Below are 5,447 nucleotides of genomic sequence, written 5' to 3'. Positions count from 1 at the left end.
AGATGACATAATTAGCTTAGTTAGCTCGAAAATGACCTATTTAATGAAAAATGACCTATACTTAGCTAATTATCCTCGAAATGACATAATTAGCTCCAAAAAGGCATTCTTAGCCAATTTAGCCCGAAGAAGGGGACAAGAGGAGATGAAAGAGGAAAAATGAAAGGAAGGAAGAAGAAGAAGAGGAGAAGAAGGAGAAGGAGAGGGAGGAGGATAAGAAGAAGGAGAAGAAGGAGGAGAAGAAGGAGAAGGAGCTCCTCCTTCTCCTTCTTCTTCCTCCTTCTTCCTCCTTCTCCTTCTCTTTCTTCTTTTCTTCTTCTTATCCTCTTCCTTCTCCTTCTCCTCCTCCTCCTCCTCCTCCTTGTTTTACTTCTTCTTCTATTTCTCTTCTTCTACGTAGGTTAGACTCATCCAAGAAAGCCTAAGTTGGCTAATTATCCATCTAAATGACATAATTAGCTTAGTTAGCTCCAAAATGACCTATTTAATAAAAAATGACCTATACTTAGGTAATTATCCTTGTTATGACATAATTAGCTCCAAAAAGGCATTCTTAGCCAATTTAGCCCGAAGAAGGGGACAAGAGGAGAAGAAAGAGGAGAAATGAAAGGAAGGAAGAAGAAGAGGAGAAGAAGAAGAAGGAGAGGGAGGAGGATAAGAAGAAGGAGAAGAAGGAGGAGAAGAAGGAGAAGGAGCTCCTCCTTCTCCTTCTTCTTCCTCATTCTCCTTCTCCTTCTTCGTTTCTTCTTCTTCTCATCTTCCTTCTCCTTCTCCTCCTCCTCCTCCTCCTCCTTCTTTTACTTCTTCTTCTCTTTCTCTTCTTCTACGTAGCTTAGACTCTTCCAAGAAAGGCTAAATTGGCTAATTATCCATCTAAATGACATAATTAGCTTACTTAGCTCCAAAATGACCTATTTAATAAAAAATGACCTATACTTAGCTAATTATCCTCGAAATGACATAATTATCTCCAAAAAGGCATTCTTAGCCAATTTAGCCCGAAGAAGGGGACAAGAGGAGAAGAAAGAGGAAAAATGAAAGGAAGGAAGAAGAAGAAGAGGAGAAGAAGAAGGAGAGGGAGGAGGATAAGAAGAAGGAGAAGGAGGAGAAGAAGGAGAAGGAGCTCCTCCTTCTCCTTCTTCTTCCTCCTTCTTCCTCCTTCTCCTTCTCCTTCTTTTCTTCTTCTTCTCCTCTCCTTCTCCTTCTCGTCCTCCTCCTCCTCCTCCTCCTTCTTTTACTTCTTCTTCTCTTTCTCTTCTTCTACGTAGCTTAGACTCATCAAAGAAAGGCTAAATTGGCTAATTATCCATCTAGATGACATAATTAGCTTAGTTAGCTCCAAAATGACCTATTTAATAAAAAATGACCTATACTTAGCTAATTATCCTCGAAATGACATAATTAGCTTAGTTAGCTCCTAAATGGTCTATTTAATAAAACATGACCTATAGTTAGCTAAGTTCTCTCCTAAATGACATAATAAGGCTTACGTAGCTGCAACATGACCTATTCCCCCTAAGTTAGGTATTAAATGGCCTATAATTAGCCTAGCCAGATCAAAAATGGCTTAATAAGCATAGTTTGCTCCGGAATGACCTATTTTACCCAAGTTAGCTCTGAAACGACCTATAGTTAGCTAGGGTTCCACCTAAATGACATAATTAGCTTAGTTAGCTCCTAAATGGTCTATACTTAGCTAATTTCTCTCTGAAAAAACCTATATATACACTACTTCATCTAGTATTATTCTTCTAACTTTCTTATTTGTCATTTTGCAGATTACCTTCACTTCACGGGAAGCTTGGAAAATATTGATTGAATGCTTGAAGATGATTTCTTGTACCATGGGTTGTATTGAAACTATTGTAGTATATGAATATATGAAACTTTGTATGCACGTGGATGAAACTGGTGTAATATATGAAACTTTGTATGCACGTGGATGCAACTTGAAAGCTGGATATAGGAGGTTATTTTAATATGGTTATGAGTACGGAAAGAAATTTATTTATGTCAAATATATATATATATATATCCTGATTATTGTTAAAAATGTTGGATATAATAAAAAATAAATAAATAAGGGGTTGGTTCCCCTCTTTGCCGTCTGCCCCCACATGGCAAAGGGGGGAGTCAGACGGCAAAGGGGGGAATCTGCCACCTCTCTCTCCCCTCTTTGCCGTCTGCCCCCACATGGCAAAGGGGGGAGGCCGACGGCAAAGGGGGGAATCTGCCCCCTCTCTCTCCCCTCTTTGTCGTCTGCCCCCACATGGCAAAGGGGGGGGGGAGGCAGACGGCAAAGGAGGGAATCTGCCCCCCCTCTCTCCCCTTTTTGCCGTCTGCCCCCACATGGAAAAGGGGGGGAGGCAGACGACAAAGGGGGGAATCTGCCCCCTCTTTCTCCCCTCTGTGCCGTCTGCCTCCACATGGCAAAGGGGGGAAGGCAGACGGCAAAGGGAGGAGGCCTGCCGTTAACACTTAACAGGGACGTTGCAATATATGCCGTCCCAGTTAATTTGCTGTCTGCCCCCTCATGGCAAAGATTCTTTGCCGTCCGCTTTGGGAAAGCAGACGGCAAAGAACCTCTTCACCGGATTTTTTTTTGCCGTCTACTTTGCCGTCAGCTGACCGACGGCAAAGCCTTTGCCGTCCGTGGTTGCACCCTTTGCCGTCCGCTTTGGCAGACGGCAAATTTCTGAATTTCAGTAGTGTATGTTTACAATAATTTTATATGGTTTTGATGCACTTTATATGATTTATTTAGAACTAACATGTACTCATGCTGCTTTATGCAGAATTACCTCGGTGTTGTTTTTGTGCAGAAAATAAAAGTTCTCAGAATCTCCCAAACTATTTTCTGATTTTTCCTCGGGAAAATAAGAAATACTAGAGTGCAGAACCACCACACGGGAGCCATCTATGGGCCACAAGCCAACACGACGAGCACACCCCCTGGGTGCGCCATGCTCGCTTGTGGGGCACACGTGGCTCCGACTAACGTGATTCCAATGCTGAAAATTCCTATAAATCTAGGAACCCCCGAAAGTTAAAATAAAACTTCCACTCCACTGCCGTAACTCTTTGGGTAAAAAAAATCTCATCTCGAGTCCTCTTCGGTACCCTGTCTGAGGGGGCAATCATCATCGTAGGACATCTTCATCATCCCAACGACCACCATGACTAGGAGGGAGTAGTTCACCCTCGCGGCTGAGGGTACCTACCAGTAGCTATCTGTTTGATATCTCTGTCTCTATCTCTCGTGTTCTTGAGATGGCACAATCTTGATGTATCACGATCTTTGTTAATATAGTTGGATCATATGGTGTTCATCCCTTGCTATCTTGATGTGATGAATTGAATCTTTCCCTTTAAGATTTTGTTATATTGGATTGAATATTGGATTTGAGATCACTTGATGTATGTCTTGCATGTGTATACGTGTGGTCACAATGGGGTGTTCTATTGATTCACTTGATATATGTTTTGGGTACTCAACTCACGGATTCTAGAGGTGACATTGGGGTAATCTATGCATAGGGGTTGATACACGTTCTTGTCCTAGTTTCTGTGATAGAAATCTTGGGGTACTCTTTGAAGTTATTTGTGTTGGATTGAATTTCTTGAATCTGAATTTTTTTATGCATGTCGAATAATTAACTGACGGATACTTTAGGTGACATTGGAGTATCTAGGTTACATTAGGGTTGATCGATATATATCATTGGTGTTATTCTAGTATGAACTCTATCGCTGTTTCTGACACTTATAGGAATAGCTCAAAATATTGACCGAAAAGAATAACTTTGATGTGGTTTCTGCTTACATCAACTTCTTCTAATGTTCTCCGGTAATAGGAACTTTGACGTGATTCTTTGTTGCACGTTAAGGGATGATCATATGATTCTACTATGTTAGCATCGTTGAGAGATTCCACTAGTGAAAGTATGAACCCTAGACCTTGTTTAATAGCATTAATATACCATTTTTCTCATTGTTTACTACTTGTTACCATGCTGTTTTTATTTATTCAGAATATAAAAATCTGTTTCTACTATACATACTACGCTTGTATCACCATCTCTTCGCCGAGCTAGTGCACCTATAACATATACCATTGTATTCGGTGTGTTGGGGACACAAGAGGTTTCTTGCATTTCATTGTAGGGTTGTTTGAGAGAGACAATCTTCATCCTACACCTCCCATGGATTGATAAACCCTAGGTCATCCACTTGAGGGAAATTTGTTGTTGTCCTACAAACTCTACACTTGGAGGCCCAACAACTTTTACTAGAATAAAGTTGGGTAGTAGACATCAAGCTGTTTTTCTAGTGCCATTGCCGGGGAGGTGATTGCTTAAAGGTATATATTTAGATCTTGCAATTAAATCTTTTAGTTACTTGTTTTTAACTAGTTTGGTTTTATAAACGAAAACTACAAAAAATGGAATTATGTGGCCTCAAATTCTTTGTCTTTATAATGTCTTTCGTGAAAATGAATGTAGGAAAATTGTGCTAAATTGTTAGAGGCAGAATTTAAAGAAAAGCATAATGTGAAATCCTTGAATGATGAGCATGATAGCAATATTGTTAGTGTGAATTCTATGAATATTCATTATGCTAATGATATGCAAAGCCACAAACTTTGGGATGCTATGTTTGATGAAGATGGTATTTTTAGTCCCCCAAGTTTTGTGAGCATATTTATTATGATGAAAGCATGCCTCGTATTTATGATGATTATATTGAAGAAACTTAGTTTGGAGGGTGTTGAAACTTATTAGAATAATGATGAAAGTGGATTTGGAAAGGTCATGGCTTTATTTAAAGATGAGTCCACTATTTTTGAAGAGGTTTCAATTGGTTATGACAACAAAGTTGCTATCTATGATGATTATGGTGATGACATGTATGCTATAAAGAGTTATAATAACCATGAAACTTGTCGTCATGATTGTCATGTTCAATTGGATTATGTCAATCAAGTATCACATGATAGGTATTTTGTTGAGTTTGCGCCCACCACTATTATGAATGATAAGAAGTTTCCTTGTGTGGGTAGTAATGAAAATCCTATGCTTATGTATCATGAAATTTTTCCCTTATGTCATATTTATATTATTGAATTACCTCATGATGATACTAAAAAATATTATGATGGAGGGACACATGCTTGTAGGCATTGAAATAATATCAAGTTTCTTATGCAAGTTGATTCTTGCTACAATAAATTGTTTTCTTGAAATATCCATATGCATATTAAGTCGGTTAGACTTAAATGTGCTTGCCATGTGATCCATTATGCTCTCTTACATGTTTCAATTACTACTTCTTATGTGACCGTCATTGGAATAACCATGCCTAGCTAAAGGGCATTAAAGAAAAGTGCTTGTTGGGAGACGAACCAATACTTCTACCTACTGTTTTTGTGTATTTACATGATTAATATA

Source organism: Hordeum vulgare, chromosome 3H (genome assembly GCF_904849725.1).
Source record: "Hordeum vulgare subsp. vulgare chromosome 3H, MorexV3_pseudomolecules_assembly, whole genome shotgun sequence".
In the NCBI taxonomy this organism is placed as follows: Eukaryota; Viridiplantae; Streptophyta; class Magnoliopsida; order Poales; family Poaceae; genus Hordeum; species Hordeum vulgare.
Note: the sequence above shows the minus strand (reverse complement) of the source record.